The sequence below is a fragment of the Diabrotica virgifera genome, chromosome 6 (assembly GCF_917563875.1).
Source record: "Diabrotica virgifera virgifera chromosome 6, PGI_DIABVI_V3a".
In the NCBI taxonomy this organism is placed as follows: Eukaryota; Metazoa; Arthropoda; class Insecta; order Coleoptera; family Chrysomelidae; genus Diabrotica; species Diabrotica virgifera.
Genome location: NC_065448.1, coordinates 76,271,385 through 76,289,855, shown reverse-complemented (window position 1 = coordinate 76,289,855; position 18,471 = coordinate 76,271,385). Strand labels below are relative to the sequence as shown.

Below are 18,471 nucleotides of genomic sequence, written 5' to 3'. Positions count from 1 at the left end.
TGAAACTCTTCATTAAAAGAATGATTATGATCTAGAAGGTGAAGTGCGTATGTAGAAGTGTCTGTTTTTCTATTGTTGAAAGCCCTTTTGTGTTCTGCTATCCGTTTTTCAAAGGTTCTGCCAGTTCGACCGATGTAAGTTTTCGGACAGTCACCACAAGTTAGTTTGTATACACCACTCTGTAGTTGTTTTCTCTTTCGGCTCTTATTGTTCTTAATATGTTTGCTTAAGTTGCTGTTAGTTCTGAAAGCTGGTGTTATTCCTTTCTTTTTTATGTATCTGGCTATATTTGTTGTTATCTTGCCAGTATATGTGATAGAGCAGAAGGTACTGGGTTCTTTCTGTGGTGGTGGATAGACTAATTTCAGGGCTTTCTTATGGAGTTTTTGGTTTAAAATTTTATTAATTGTTTGTTCGTTATTGAAATGTTCTGCACAAAAACACTTGGATGAACCCAAAACAAATCTTTATTGGACTACATATCAAATACAACTGGTTAATTCTTTTACCTGTAACTGACTAAAATATACTGCGATAATTAGCAATAGGGCTTTTCATCGATTGTCATTTGTTTCGAGCTTCTGTCATGTGTCACATAATATTAATATATCTACGTCATACGTCTTTGGTGTGTATCATGGGTATATGCCAATAACGTATGACGTAGATATATTAATATTATGTGACACATGACAGAAGCTCGAAACAAATGACTGTGAATGAAAAGCCCTATACATGAGCGTCGCCAGTGGGGTTTATAATTACATGGCCAATACATTACATCACCCCACCCTAAAATCCTACTTATAACTAAATTTAGGAACACAACAAAACTAAACTCCTAAATACTATATTTCGAATCCAAAACGTTTTGGTTCTTTTCTAGATCTTATTGGACGTCTATGTGGGATGCCTGACTCTATCATCTGATTACATCTGATCACTATCATTTTGAGAGTCTAGCTGAGGCTCCCCACCTAGATTTCCTGTTGAGCTTGTAGCGGCTTGGATAACATTTTCCTCGTTATTTTGAATATTATTTTCCTCTGAACTATCGTGCATCGTCTCCGCAAAGGTAATACCTTCTAAATTACTATTAAAAACTATTTTAATTTGATTACAATGTCTTTTCCACGTAAGTTTACTCCCTAACGGATTTACCAAATATGCTCTTCTACCTAAAATTCGTAAAATCTTTGCTTTGCACCACGACACCTTGGTGTTTCTATAATCTTTAACTAAAACGATATCCCCCACTACAAACTCTACCTGTCTCCTCCCCCTATAATATTTCTTATTATTTTCTTGCGCTTGCATCAAGTTACGTCTAATTTGTGTTAAATCAACTGGGTTTGATTGTTGGTTTTGTAAATCATCAGGTTTAATTAAATCTAGACGCGTTCGCAAAGCCCTTCCAAAAAATATCTTAGCGGGAGAAGTACCTGTCGACAGGTGCACTGTGTTCCTATATGTCAATAAAAATTTAGACAATGATAAATTAATATTCCTTTGATCAATATCTTTTAACAAAAAATGCTTGACTGTTTTAACGCTATTTTCAGCGGCACCGTTGCAATGTGCTGAAAAAGGAGGTATTGTTATATGTTTAATACCATTAATTAAAGTAAAATATTTAAATTCTTGCGATGTTAGCTGCGGGCCGTTATCGCTGACAAGTACTTCCGGTAAACCATAACGAGCAAAACACTCCCTAAGTTTAGCAATCGTAGCCATTGAGGTGACTGAAGACATTGGACAAACTTCTACCCATTTAGAAAAAGCATCCAAAATGATAAGAAAATGAGTTTTTCGCGTTTCGGCAAAATCTATATGCACGCGTGACCAAACATTTTGAGGAATGCTCCAGCCTTGTAAGGGAACCTTAGGAGGATCTGCCTGCATGTGCTGACATGGAATGCAGTTCTTGCTGAGAACTTCAATTTCTGTATTTAATGATGGCCACCAAATATAAGACCTAGCTAATAATTTCATCTTAACTATACCAAAGTGAGCTGAATGCAATTCATTCAGTAATTTATTTCGTAGTTTACTAGGAACAATTACTCTTTGTCCCCACAATAAGACGCCATCTTCAATAGATATTTCATTTCGTTTAAGGAAATCGGGTTTAATCTCTAATTCAACATTTGTGGGCCATTTGGCCATAACATATTCAGTTACACGAGACAAAATCGGATCTAATTTTGTTTCTTCGCTGTCTGCTAAATAATTTAAATTAACAGTTTCCTCTATATTAAACTTAGAGGAATCTAGCCTTATCGGCTTATTTGAAGGCAATCTACTTAAAAAGTCTGCTACATTTTTTTGTGTCGATACATGCTTTATATTAAAATTGAAACCACTTAAAAATACTGCATATCGCTGCAATCTATTTGCCGCTGTAACCGGTATCCCATTTTTAAGGCCAAAAATGGATACTAACGCCTTGTTATCTGTGATTAAATTGAACTCCTTCCCATATAAAAATTGGTAGAAACGTTTGATTCCCCACACTATAGCAGTTGCTTCTTTATCTAGAGTCGAATAAGCCTTTTCGGTATCGCTGAGCGTTCTACTAGCAAAATAGATTGGTTTCTCGCTACCATCTTTCAAACTATGCGAGAGAACAGCTCCGATCCATAACCTGAACTATCAACCGTTAAATTTAATTCTAAGGTTGGGTCGTAATGAACTAATACTAGATCTGAAGCTAACATTTGTTTAATAGTGTCAAAAGCTAATTGACATTCTTCATCCCAGTGCCAAACTACATTTTGTTTTAAAAGCTTATATAAACAATGAACAATGTTTGGGAGATTTGGAATGAATCGATTATAATAATTTATACTTCCCAAAAACGATTTTAGTTGTGTCACATTCGTAGGTTCTGGGATATCCTCAATAGCCCGAATTTTATCTTGACTTTTATGCAAGCCCCTTTTATCAATTATAAATCCAAGATAAGATACTGATTCCGCGAAAAAAGTACATTTTTCTTTTTTACTGTAAGACCACATTCTTGTAAAATCGCTAAAACTTTACACAAATTCTTAGTGTGTTCTTCCCTATTCCTTCCTGTAATTAGAATATCATCTAAAAAAATAGATATACTTGGCATATTGAGAAATATTTGTTCCATAATACGTTGGAACTGGGATGGACCTGATACAACTCCGTACGGTAGACGATTAAATGCAAATAATCCCTTATGAGTACTAATAACCGTATATTTCCGAAAATCTGGATGAATCACAACTTGCTGATAAGCTTGACTCAGGTCAATTTTAGAAAACTCTTGACCACCCTGTAATTTAGCAAATAAATCATCGATCCGTGGTAACGGATATTTATCCGCTTCGATAAAAGGATTGATAGTTATTTTGAAATCACCACAAATCCTAACACCTCCATTATTTTTTAAAATCGGTACTATGGGTGTTCCCCATTCCGAAAATTCAACTGGAGATATAATGCCCTCCTGAACCATTTTATCTAATTCCATCTCTACCTTGTTTCTTAAAGAAAAAGGAACCACTCTGGGTTTAAAAAATTTAGGTCTGGCATCTGGTTTAATATTAAATTTTAACTGAAATTTATTAAATGTGCCCAATTTGTCAGAAACTACAGTGGGAAAATCTTTCATTAACCACCCCATTATTTCATTATGTTTATCTGCTTCAATAAAATTTAGTTCCCTGAAACCCATATTATAACACCTAATAAAATTTCTACCTAGCAAGGCTGGAGTTTCTCGATGCATAACATAAAAATCCAAATTATTTGTTTGTTTTGAAAAAGTTACTGGTAAGTTAATTTTGCCCTTAGGATGAACCTTGTCTCCCGAAAAATTAACTAACGATACATTAACTTGAGATAACGGTTGTGTATTAAAATATTTGTTATATATACTAAAAGGTAGGACAGAGACCGCGGCGCCCGAATCTAATTCAAATTTAAACATTTTACCTCTAATACTGATATCAATATAAATTGGCGGATCATTATTTGCTGATATACATAATACAGATGATTCAGTTCCTTTTTCCAATAAATTTAAAAATCTATTTCTACATACCCGTTTTAAGTGTCCTCGAACGTTACATAAATTGCAGATATAATCCTTATAGGGACATACTGAAGGCGGATGTCTTTTAGCACACCTGAAACACTTTTGAACACTACCACTGAACTCATCACGATTAAAATCCGAACTATGTCTCTGCATCCCTGAAGTTGAAGGTCTAGTCTCCTTAATCGCCGTTCTTGTTGATGTGCTCTGCCATGTGATACTTGCAATATTTCCTTACTGCAACTTCCACTCGTTATTTGACACACCTCTCTTTCTTCTACTGGTTCCACTTTCACCACACTTCTGCTATCTACTTCGTTAATGCCAGTTATTGCTGCTTCTTCAATTTGTGCTGTTTCCATAGCTTTATTAAATGTGATATCTGACTTCAGTGCAAATAGCGTATTCTTTACTTTTCCCTCATTATATTTTGAAATAAACATATCTGTTAATTTCGTTTCCAAATTATTTCCAAATTCACAAGTACCGGCTAGTTTTTTTAAACGTACACTCCAATTTTGTACCCTTTCACTTTTTGTTTTCGAAGCACCATAAAACTTTGCCCTTTCTACCCACACTAAACAAGTTTTGTTATAGTAGCTATCTAGGCTTTTTACAATGACATTAAATTCACATTATTCAGGTTTTTTAGGCACGGACAAGTCGGATACCAAGATATAAGCTTCTTCTGAAAGGCTATATAACAAAATAGCTCTTATAATATTAACATCTGTAATTTCTCTAGCGATGAAATATTGTTCTAGTCTTTTTATAAACACATTCCATTCACAAATTCTGGGATTAAATTCCAAATTTAACGATAAATCTAATTTCCCGTTTTTCGACATTTTGTATTCACTTATACACACTTTAAAAACGTTTTTATCTTCGTCGCCATGAAATGTTCTGCACAAAAACACTTGGATGAACCCAAAACAAATCTTTATTGGACTACATATCAAATACAACTGGTTAATTATTTTACCTGTAATTGACTAAAATATAATGCGATAATTAGCAATACATGAGCGTCGCCAGTGGGGTTTATAATTACATGGCCAATACATTACAGTTATAGCCATTGTTTACTGCTATTCGTTTAATGATGTTCAGTTCTACTTCGAAGTTATTTTTTTACATGGAAATTTCTGTCAGTCTATGTATCATGCTATGGTAGGCTGCTAATTTGTGTTGTGTAGAATGGAATGATGAATTGTGTATAGTATAGTGTAGTGTCAGTATGGGTAGGTTTATGATATACTGAGACCTCATGTTTGTTGTGTAGTCTGGTAATTGTTACATCTAGAAAGTTTATGGACTTATTCTGCTCTGTTTCTATTGTAAACTCAATATTACTATGAAGTGAATTAATCTATGATAGAAATTGGTCAAGTTGCCTGTTAGTTCCTGTAAAGCATACTAGTATATCATCCACGTATCTCCACCAATATAAGAACTGTTTAAATACTGTATGTTTAGAAATTGTTGTTTCAAGCTGGTTCATAAATATATCTGATAGCAATGGGCTTAGAGAATTATCCATAATAAGTCCTGCACTGTTGTTTGTGTATGTGTATATTTGATTATTGAATTCAAAATAGTCTTTATTTATGCAAATTTCAAGAAGGTGTAAAGTTTCAGATGCAATGATCGAATTTGTACTATTATGGTCTAAAATATTTTTAACTAGAACAAAAGTTTCTGTAGGAGGAACACTAGGAAAAAGATTTTTTACGTCAAATAAAATTAGTCTGGAGTTGTTGGGCAATTGAAAATGTTGTATTTTATTAACTAGTTCTAGTGTATTTTTTACGGTGAATTTAGGTGAAAATTTAGTGTATTCTGTAATATTATCTGACAGTTTTTTTGAAAGTTTATGACGGAGCTGTATAAAAAGAAACTACAGGCCTTATTGGGTGGTCAGGTTTGTGTAGTTTAATAAAAAAGTATAATTTAGAAGGTTGGGCGACAAATATGTTGGGCATTTTAATAAGTCCGACACGTAGAATATTTCAAATGGCAGGAATTATGTTGGTGATAAATAGCAGTCTGATTTTTGCATGAGAGTTTAATGAAAGGGTAACAAATCAATTGGAAGTTCTGTCCAACAAAATACATGAGCCGTTTTCGTAGACTGACGTCCGAAACCTGTAACATTTTATTCTGTTTATTCAATAGCAAACTTTATATAGGTAATATGTATATTATATTAACTATATAAAGTTTGCTATTGAATAAACTTAAAAACAACCTGCTAGTTTTCACAATCACAAACTTGTCAGGATGACAAATTCCACAATTAAAATCACGTTCCACAATTAAAACTTCCCCTCTTTCAGTGTTACCATACATCAAAGTTTGTCCGACCAGACACTGTTAAGCTATTAACAAATTTTCAGCTTGCGATTAATAAACTTTTTTTGGTACCTACGCGAGATCCAGGCCTATATGGGAAAATATTAATTTGTAAAATTAAAATAATAATTCTTCTGATTTATGCGTTTTATTCACTTTGTAATGATTTTTTTGCTGACACTGTATACCTTTGCCGCTAAACAGCACCATAATCTTTTCTCAGAAGGGTTTGCACACAATAATGAAAAACTTTACAAAGTCAATAAAACGCATAAATTAGACCAGGTCATTTAGCACAAAATAAATCGATTTTTGAATACAGCACCTAGCAACTAGCAAGTTTTGCATTATGTTCAGGATGATGTCAAGAAAACAGTCTACAATAGAAAAAGAATGTGTGTGTACTTTGTACGCACGTAAGAAGTTATACTTCTATTATAATATAATTTCAACGAAATAAATATACCTACTTAACAGTTACAATACAAAAAATCAACAATAATTACCAAAAATGAACCAAAACCTAACAATGCCAAATATTAAAAAAAAAGAAAGAAAAAATATGAATCGTCCGGGATTTGAACCCGCAATCTCGCGATTTTTTGATCTCTGGTCCAATGCTCTACCAACAAGGCCATCAAGCCGCATGCTACTTACCTTTCAGATATACATAATTATACATCACGGTGACAAGTGAAATATAAAAATAGATGTTTTATTATTTTAAGCCCAAGGAAGACAAATCCAAAGACACAAAATTATAATAAAAACCCTTTTAAACCACCTTTTTCAAATTTCGCAAGTTGTATTATTAATATTAATGTTAATAAATGAAATATAAAAATTCATAAGGAAAAATTTCCCGTAACTGGCTGTATACCATTAATTACAAAAATTGAAGAAAGACTTCTGTGTAAAAGGTAAATAAATATACCTTTTACACAGAAGTCTTTCTTCAAATGAAATATAAATATTTTGACGTTTCACAATTTGACAATTCACTTTTAACTGCAGTGCCTTAAAAATTTTAAAGCACTAGTGCCTTAAAGTAGCATTTTTAACGCTCCTATGGAGTCCTAAAAATTGCATTTTTAACACGTTTGTAGAAAAATATATTTAAAAACACTAATATATTCTCTCCACACCTTTTCTGGACTGATACATACATAAATTAAAACATTTTGAAGTATAACTTCAAAAATATAATATGAAAACTATTTAAAAAGACAGTATAACTATTAACTAACCTTTGTTGTTACTCTTCCCACAAATTTTAAAATGCAACAACCATACATAACCAAACCGTCAACCGTCCAAACCACAGCTGCGTTACAGCTGCCATATTGGATAATTTTTGACATGTCATTTGAACATCCAATCAGAACAAAGTTATAATGCGCATGCGCCGGGATCGTAGGTTTTAACATATAAAAATTCACCCTCATATCGCGCGTAAAGAAGTATAACTTCAAAAATACCTAGGTGAAAATGCATAGTTGCATTTTAAAGTGCACAAAATGCATCAAGAAGTGCATAAACATGTCGAAATAAGTGTAGGGCCAGATTCTGGTACGCGGGTGTTTTTGGGGTCACTGAAAACGAATTCGCCATCAGAACCGACAACCAGAGCACTCGGTGCTAAGTTCACTGCTAAGGAACGTCAGCTGGAGTTTTGAGCGGTTTCGGCATTAAATTGACGCAAACAGATTACTTGGGAGTTATGGGGTTGCTGAACAAGAATACGCCATCAAAACCGACCTTCCGGTACAACTGGTGCCCAAAAACCCTACAAACTCCATAAGATAATATGCCTTAGCAGTGACCTTGGCCACCAGGTGGTCTGGTGGTAACCCAAGTAGCACCGAACGGGTTTATTAAGCCTTTTAAGGATGCTTTAAAACTGTAGAATAAAACTAAAATCAAAACCATTTGGTTTTTATGTAAACCTTAAGGTTGCAATAAAACCGCTTTCAGCATAAAAGGGCCCACTCTGAAAGAGGTCAATAAAACAAAAAAAAACCTTCTTAAAACTTTGTTTCCTTAAGCAACTGGTTTTAAAGCTGCTGTGAAGGTGCTTTTAAAACCATGTTAAACGACACTTTAAGTGCAGACAGTTTTATAGCAAACTTAAAAAGGTTTCTTAAATGGGGACTTTTAAAGACAATTTACAATATTAAATGATTCTTTAAACCCGTATACTCCATATAGGCCAACAAATTTTTACATGTGTTTATGATAGGTAATAAGCATTTGTAATCATAAAATACACTGGGGTGCAAAATTAACCGGACACCTTCAAAATGGGTCATTTTTGATGTCTCAAATTTCCTAAACCTGTCGTCCGTCATATATTGTTGCTAAACATGTAAATTTTCATTGTATACCGGGTGTACCAATGAAACTGTGTTTTTTTCTCAAACTTCGCCCTGTGGAATGTTCTAGCCTGTATAAAATACTCAAATTAAAGCCCAACCATAGCCTCATGTTTTTTTAACATTCGGTTGTTTGATTCATTCGCTTATGTTGGACCGTAAAAAAGTTAGGTACTTTAACCATTGGTCATGTTTTTCATTAATACAGGGTGTTTTTAAATAAGTATGGCCAACTTCAAGGGGTAATTCTACATGAAAAAATAATGACAGTTTGCTTTATAAACCTATGTCCGCAAATGCTTCGTTTCTGAGATAGAGGGTATTGAAATTTTTCTTACAAATTGACGATTTATTTATTTCTTTAAATCAGGTTGAGATATGCACATAAAATTTGGTGGGTTTTAAGACGTAGTTTTTTTTTGACATACAAGTAAGAATTTTTTGACATACAAGTAAGAATTTAATATTCACCATTGGCGCGCATGCGGGTAATATGAGCCGTTATTTTACCCGTATGCGCGCCTATGGTGAATATTAGATTCTTAATTGTATGTTAAGAAATGTGCAATAACTACGTCTTAATACCCACCAAATTTCATTTGCATATCTCAACCGGATTTAAAGCAATAAATAAATCGTCAGTTTGTAAGATAAATTTCAACACCCCCTATCTCGGAAACGAAGCATTTGCGGACATACCGTTTATAAAGCAAACTGTCATTATTTTTTCATGCAGAATTACCCCTTAAAGTTTGCCATACTTATTTAAAAACACCCTGTATTGATAAAAATCTTGGCTAGTTGTTAAGGTACCTAACTTTTTTATGGTCTAATGTAAGCGAATGAATCAAAAACCAAAATGTTGAGCAAACATGGGGCTATTGTTGGATTTTAATTTCAGTATTTTATAAATGCTAGAATCTTTCACAGGGTGATGAGAACTTTGAGAAAAAAACACAGTTTGATTGGTACACCCGGTATACAATAAAAATTTAACTGTTTAGCAATAATACTATTACAGCGATATTGTTAAAGAATAAGGCTATAATATATTAAAAGTTCACTTAAATCGGACAACAGGTTTATGAAATTCGAGACATCAAAAATGTCCCATTTTTAAGGTGTCCGGTTAATTTTGCACCCCAGTGTAATATAAAGTACTTGGTTATTTCGGACTGTCAAGGTAGAAAAACACTTGCGCACCCAACTTTATTGATAATGTTACCAAAAAGGGGTCTAAATAACTCACGCGCCCTAAAATTTCTGACGTTTGGCGATTAAAGAATAAAAATAATAAAAAAATTTGAATCCGAAAAATATTAATTTGAAAGAAAATTAATTTTATGTACAATTTTAATGTTTAAAAATGTTAAAATAAATTGAATTTATGTCTTAAGTCGCTTATTTATAATTTTTATGTAAGCCTTATATTGTAATCTATCATGGCTTTCAGCATCTCCAGAAAGCAATATGGCCGAAATCCAAATAAAACTATTTGGTCTATTGACAGAGAATTGTTAAGATCAAATGGCTTTATTTTATACCTTGCCAAGAGCATATAAATCCTATATAGAAGCAAGGTTGCTTGGAATTAAAACCGTTTAGTTTTAATGTTGCTGTCAATAATGCCACTCGGTTTTAATGTGAATCTAACCTAAAATCGAGGCGTCGCGTCGTAGTGCTGTGTGGGTTGTATTTTTCTTTTAAAATGACCAGTTCGTTTATATTTTAAGTACATGCGATATATTTCTTCCATACTAACTGTAATTCCACTTTTTATAACACACTACACCACTGTTTCGCTCAAAAACAAATGGCCGACCATTTTGGACATGAAAGAAGAAGGGATGGGTTTAGTTTTATTGTTTCTAATAAGAAGCATAGTTTAGTCTATACGATAACCAAATTGATTCAGTTAAGAGCGTTTGGTTTTAAGAAAGCAACTTTAAAGACAACTAAAAAAAATAGTTTTAAGGCATATGTTTTACTGACATAATAGTCTTGAGATCAAGTAGTTTTAATAATAGGTTTTATTAGTCATATTAGGAGAATCTTTACAACTGATTTAAAACTAAAAGGTAACAAACAAGAATCTAATAAAACCAAACAGTCCGAAAGTTCTTTATAAAACTGGTTAGTTTTGAAGTGAACTGAGAATAAACCATTTTAAAACTATAATAAGACAAATTATCTATTAAGATTAATTAGTCTTATTTGATACTCTTATTAGATACTTTAAAACTAGTGACAAATGCTTAACAGTTTTAAAGTTCTGGCAGTATACCTACAAGGTAACTTTAAAACCATTATCTTCTTATTTACCACAATAAAACCTTTATAAACCTTAAATAAAACTAAAATGTTTTTATTGTGTTACTTGGGAAGTTCTGATCGTGTATTCATATTTACCGACCCCAAAAATCGCCTAGTAATATAAGTACATGCATTAAGTGCCGAAAATCTTCGAACATCCACAGGATGACGTTCCTTAGCAATGACCGTGTGCACCAGGTGCTCCGGGTGTTGGTTATGATGGCGCATTCGTGTTCAGCAACCCCAAAAACTCCACGAGAAATCTGTTTGCTTTAATTTAATTCCGAAAACCCTTGAACCTCCAGATCACGTGCCTTAGCAATGACCATGGGCACCAGGTGCTTCGATGGTTGGTTCTGATGGCGTATTCGTTTTCAGCGACCCCAAAAACCCTCAAGTAACAAAATCTGGCACTTAATACACTTATTTTGACACCTTTATGCACTTTTGGGTGAATTTTATGCACTTCCAAATGCAACTATGCATTTCCACCCATTTTTCTATGGTAGACTTTTTTCTTGACATGATCCTGAACACAATGCAAAAACTTGCTAGTCTCTACTAACTGTCTCTAGGTGCTGCATTTAAAAATCGATTTATTTTGTGCTAAATGCCCCGGTCTAATACAGATTAAGTAATAAATTCAATGACTATTTATCACCTAAAATGTTTTTAATGTTATCACATCAAGATTCTATCTATATTTGAATTTTTTTATGAGAACACTGTTTTGTTATATTACCGTTGAATGATAACCTATATTTATCAATAAAAGATAAATATGTTAAATTTACACTGAATTCTAAAAATGGCAAGCGTGTAGATAAATACTCAATGATTCACAATATGTATACATATAAATATTTCATTCTTACCTGAAGGTCATGGATATAAACAAAACGAACTACACAACATACCACACAAATATTTTAAAAAACATCACTTCACTACAACACTACAAACACCAAATTAATGATTCGAATTTTGCACTGTGACACATGGACGGTTATACTAATACTAAAAATTTTAAAGTAGACAGATATATCGAATGCGTGAATCACTAAGAAATCGTTTTACTGATTACAACTGCTTACTCTGTACTGATTAGAATTGTATGCATAGAAAATCTCATACTATTGTAAATAAGATTAATCATTTTTTTATCTACTACACATTTTGATTAGAATGGAATCTATTTTTTTTATGGAAGTAGAATATTACCGTTTTTATTGTTGAATTATTTAGAAATCCATGTTGATAAGTAGGTTATATTAAGATTTCGAAATTTTGCACAAAATAATCCTTGATTTTGTTTATAGATCGGTTTAAACGTCAGTCGCCACCGCCACGCCTCTTGGTTTTTCCATAAGTCTTCTTCTAGGTCTCTTTCTCTCATTTCCCAAATGAAACCTTCTGTCCAATTAAGGTTGGGTAATGTTTAAGACGACGTTCTTCAGACATTCCTTGCACATGGTCATGCCATTTGAGTTGTTGGGTGCCAATAACGTCTACTATCGTACTTTTTTTACGAGAACTTAATAGAGCAAGTTATAGAAAACAGCATATATGCTTGAATGTCTTAGATCAACACTGGGAATCAGAAAATTATCAAAATGAAAGACACCGATAAAAAAGAAGAGAAAGGCAAAATGAAAAAATTTAACAAATAACAAGGATGGTTGAAGACCTCTACAAAAACTTGTACAGCTTGCAAAGCCAACCTAATGAATAAACAAAAGACAACGTAAAACAAAGATAAAAACGTTGGATAAGAGGAAATACCAAATATAGAGGGATTCGAAATAGAAACAGCTAAAAAATAATAAAGGTCCAGGACACGACGACGGTATAATTACCGAGTTTTTGAAAACAGCCAAGAAAATAACAATCCCAATACTAACAGAGCTATTTAATAGATGTCTCCATAATAAGAAAATCCCTAAAGACCGAAACGAAAACCTAGTAGTCTAGTAATAAATTACTATTTAATAGATGTCTCCATAATAGGACAATCCCTAAAGACCGAAACGAAAACCTAGTAGTCTAGTAGTAAATTACTAAAGACCGAAACGAAAACCTAGTAGTCTAGTAGTAAATTACTACTAGACTACTAGGTTTTCGTTTCGGTCTTTTGGGATTTTCTTATTACGGAAACATCTATTAAATAGCTCTGTTAGTATTGGGATTGTTATTTTATTACTAGTAATACTCCTACACAAAAAAAGAGGACAAATATTATCTAGACCTATAGACCTTACCGTTACCTAACCTATACCGTTGCTCAGTCAAGGGTACAAATTGTTTATGAGAATTATTAACAATCGGTTGACTTACGAAATGAATAATTACCAACGGTAGAATAGGCTGGCTTCCGCAAAGAATATATAATGTAGTACATCAGACCATCTGCGAACATTGATTGAAAAGGCAAATGAATACCAACTACCCGTATTTCTTGCCTTCGTAGACTATGAAAAGGCATTTGAAAGTATAGAGATGAGAGCCATACTCTTTTCTCTGTCTATCCTTTTCGGATGTTGTAGACGTATTAAAACATTTTCTTGGGCTTTGAAGCCAAGATATTCTTCTTCTTTCTGGTTTTCTTTTTTAAAATACCTTGGCCTGAAGAATGAGTTACAATAAGCTACATCTCAGTTCATTTCTCATAACATGGCCTAGATATTCTAATTTGCATTCTTGATTCTTTTAATAAACTCACATTCCTTGCTTATTCCACGAAGGATCTCAACATTAGTCACACGATCCACCTATGGAAATTTTAAGATGCGTCTGTAACACCACATCTCAACAGCCTCGAGCTTTCTTAAAGAAGGTTCAGAAAGTGTCTACGCATTTAATCTGTAAAATAGCGTAGAAAATACACAGCACTCTGATGATAGAGATTTCGGTACTACATAAGTGGTAAATGGTGACTTCTGAAAAGAGACTTCATCTTTAAGAACGCTTTTTACGATCTTGTTTTTGCTATGTGTTGTTTTATTTCCGTAGAGTGGTCCCACTGCAACAACAGAAAGAACAATGAAAAAGGCACTGTTACGTATACTCTTCGCAGGCCACACTACTAGACAAAAATATCAACGTTGCCCGACAAAAATAGACCGACATTGTTGCTCGGGATTGGGCGAGACCTATGTTCAAAAATGGACGATAGAAGGATAAGAAGAAGAAGATCGTGCTTTTTACGTTACTCTTTCCACTCTAAATGTTCCTGCTGAACGTCTTTCCATTTCCGTTGCCTCTATTTTTCTCCGATTATTTTTTGACCATTTTAACTTCCAATCGTATATTAAGATATTTGATCACGTGTTTAATTCTGTCCAATCAGATTAAAATTATACTGAGAATTATCTACTGTAGAAAATTACCGATAGAATTTTTTTAAGTAGATTGTTTCTGTTTAATGGCAACCAGTTTCCTAAATTGACAACTGTCACATTTAAGAAAATATCCATAATATACGTATTAAAAAATAATCTTACGAATATCACACGACAGTAAGAATAAATAAGAAAATAATGCTTCATTTTTACTCAAATTTGTTGTCATTGGGCAATAGCCACTCGAGCCCTGCGGGCTCCCGTGTCTATTGCCAGACAACAAATTTTCGAAAAACTGTCGCATTATTTTCAATTTATTCTCACTCTCTTGTGATATTATACCCGAAAATTCCTGCAATGATATTATCATCTATGTAATATTTATAATCGAAATTAAAATCACTTGTCTACCAATATTTTCGTTTTCAATCGCCTTCTTAATTATGTGTTCTGAGTACAGCTTAAATAGAGTTGGTGATAGAATACAACCTTGCCTATCGCCTAGTTTTATATTTATTTCTTTTGTTGATCTTTCTTTAATTTGTATTGAAGCTTTAAATTGCTCTTCTATCACTTTGTCGTATGCTTTGTTGTAATCAATAATATACGAAAGCATCTTGGTTTACACCTAGGAATCGTTGTGTCAATAAATTGTGTTAAAACAGGGCTTCTCTTGTTCCCAGACCTTGTCTGAATCCAAATGCGGTGTCTCCGATATACATTGCAGTTTTGACGTGTTTGGTTTTTTGGGATGGTATTTTATAGATATTGATGTGAGCCCTTCTTGTGGTATTGTGCTATAAGTTCTATAAATGCTATTGACGAAGTCTTTCAGTGTGTCTACATATATCTCGTCCACTAATTTGATAATAGTAGGGGAGGAAAGTATGCTAAATTTGCAGTTACTCGAGCGTTATGGGGACCTAGTGGGTTGTGAAGATTAGGTCCTAAAACCAAAAAAAGTTAAGAAAAGTTTTCCATAAACTGGGGGACTTTCCATTTTTTAAATTATTGTTTAAAGAATCCAAATCTGCAATAAAAAATGAGGGCTCCTATTTAAGATTTTAAGGTAGCCCCCCACCCCAGCTCCCTGGGAGTCGTGTTTGGTGCCATTCGATAGACTTTTCAAAAATATTGAATACGTGTATTTTTCAGTTTGTCGATCTAATGTTCATTTCGCGAAATATCGCTGGGTTCTTATTTAAAATTTTAAATTTACCCCCCACACCTTCCCGTGGGGGGTCGTGTTTGGTATCATTCGATAGATTTTTGAAAAATATTGAACAAATATTTTTTAGTTTTTTGATCTGACGTTTATTTCGCGAAATATGCGCATTTTTTTGTAAAACTTTGTGACTCACCCATTTCCTTACGCCCTCAAATCGTCATATTTTTAAATATACATACTCTACTGTTTTGCATGTAACTTTTCTACTAAATTTATAAAGCATACTAAATTTCTACTTTTTTTGCCTCGACATCTAATGGCCATTGGCATGGAACAGTAGATTTTGCAATCAGATAGTATAATGTGTAGGGTGTGTGTGTTTAGTAAATGTCTTGTTGCTTCGTAAAGTCGACTTCATTGTCTTTACAAAGAGACGCTAATTGTATGCGAACGTCCGCGGTCCCTCCGGTGAGTACCGATCCCACAGGCTTAGCAACTATTTTCAGTCAAATTTAATAAATGAAAAATTATAAAAAAATCTTTTTTTCTGCTATACCGGGTGTCCACTTATATTTTCCCCCATTTTAACTGCCTATAACTTCTAAACGGCTCAATATAGAAATATGCGGTTTTCGCATAGAAAAGTTTTATTTTAGTAAAAGTTTGTCTGAATAGATTGAGGTTTTTATATCGCTTCCAATAACGAAAAAAATGGCGGATTTTTGAAAAAAACTTTGTTGACTTTTTTTCATGGAACACCCAGTATATTTTTTTGCAAATTCAAAGAACGATCATTCACCTATCCAGCGATAAAAGTTTTTAAAAATCGGTTGTCAAATGACTGAGTAATTAATTTTTAAAATGAGAGGTGCAACGTGGATATCACATAACTATATACAGGGTGATTGATTAGTAGGGTAAAGCTCAATAGCTCCGCTATAGTAATAGATAGCAATAAAAGTATATAACAAAATTTTTAGCCACCTTTGAGCTTCACATTACAAAATTAGATAGAATGTTACAGGGTGTTCGATAACACAGCGGCAGACCAAACTTATGTTTTTTTAAATGGAACACCCTATATTTTATTTTAAATTCGAAATCCTGTTAACTTCTCCATCGCAAAAATATAAAGGTTTGTTATGTTATACAGGGTATTTACAAAGTTATAACCAATTTTATATGAAAATCGTAACAAGTTCAACTCCCTATATAAATAAAAATAAGCAAAACAACAATGGTTTATTAATGCCATATTTTTAACGTATTGTCAAAATTTTCAAGAATGGTCGATATTGCTAATTTTCATTATATAAAATACAGGGTGAGTCAAAACGCAAGTACATTATTTTCTCAGTAATTTTAAATGGAACACCCTGTATTTTATATCACTATTGAAAAGTACCATTACCTTACTTTAATTTTTAGATAACATTCCCTATGTCTAAATTTATTAGTTTTCGAGATATTTTCATTTTTCAATGGACCAGTAGCGTGGCCATCCAAGTCACCAGAATTTAATAAACTGGACTGATTTTTTTGGGGCTACGGTTACGTTAATAATGAAGTTTATAAAATAACTCCAACAACAACGGATGAGATGAAAAATAGAATACAAAGTGTATTTCGATGTGTTAATTTACAAATGCTCCGTAGAGTAAGTAGCTCATTCAATGATCGTTTTTAGGCGTACATAAATGTGTTAGGAGATAATTTTGAACACCTTATGTAATTAAATATTAAAAATATTTTATTAAAAGTAGCTTCTAATTTTTTCAAACATGTTTTTTTGCAAAATGTATTACTGATAAATTATGTTTCGTTCTTTATTTGTTACATTGTTACAATTACATACAAAAGTAGTGTTTAATTGTCTTCACAAAATATTGTATTTTGTGTTTGTGTGTTTTTTTGTAAAATTTATTACTAATTTTCTTTGCTTATTTGTTGCATTTACATAAAAAGATAGTTTTTAATTGTTTCAAAAATGTTGCATATAGTGGTTGTGTTTTTGCTTGTAAAATGTATTACTAATAAATTATTTTTATTTCTTTATTTGCTACAGTGTTACATTGATTACCGGATTGATAATCGGTGATCTTCAATTGTCAATTCAGTCATGGCTTACTTAAAATTTAGATAAATTTAAACACCTAAAATAATTTGCTCTGAAAAATGAAAATATCTCGAAAACTACTAAATTTGGGCATAGAGAATGTTATATAAAAATTAAAGTACGTTAATGTTACTTTTCAATAATGAAATAAAATACAGAGTGTTCCATTTAACATTACTGAGAAAATAATGTACTTGCATTTTGACTCACCCTGTATTTGATATAAAGAAAATTAGCAATATCAATAATTCTTAAAAATTTTAACAATAAATAAAAAATATGGCATTAATAAACCATTGCTGTTGTGCTTATTTTTATTTATACAGGGAGTTGAACTTGTTACGATTTTCATACAAAATTGGTTATAACTTTGTAAATACCCTGTATAACATTACAAACCTTTATATTTTTGTGATGGAGAAGTTAACAGGATTTCGAATATAAAATAAAATATAGGGTGTTCCATTTAAAAAAACATAAGTTAGGTCTGCCACTGTGTTATCGAACACCCTGTAACATTCTAACTAATTTTGTAATGTGAAGCTCAAGGTGGCTAACATTTTTGTTATTAACTTTTATTGCTATCTATTACTATAGCTGAGCTATTGAGCTTTACGCTACTAATCAATCACCCTGTATACATAAGCAAAAGCAAATTGATATTATGTTATGTGATTTCCACATTGCATCTCTCATTTTAAAAATTAATTGCTCAGGCATTTGACCATCTATTTTAAAAA

General features: G+C 32.7%; 1 protein-coding gene across 3 annotated transcripts in view; it reads right to left on the bottom strand.

The window, feature by feature from the left end:
• LOC114339984 (uncharacterized) overlaps positions 1-18,471 on the bottom strand; it is a 1,283,677-nt gene that overhangs the window by 359,527 nt on the left and 905,679 nt on the right. Inside the window, exon 1 of one of the 3 annotated variants that reach the window (XM_050652562.1) lies at positions 11,985-12,206. The exons of the other annotated variants lie outside the window; for them this stretch is intronic. The gene's annotated coding sequence lies outside the window, so the exon portion shown is untranslated. Of the gene's footprint in view, positions 1-11,984; positions 12,207-18,471 lie in introns of those variants that run through there. 3 annotated transcript variants of the gene reach the window in all.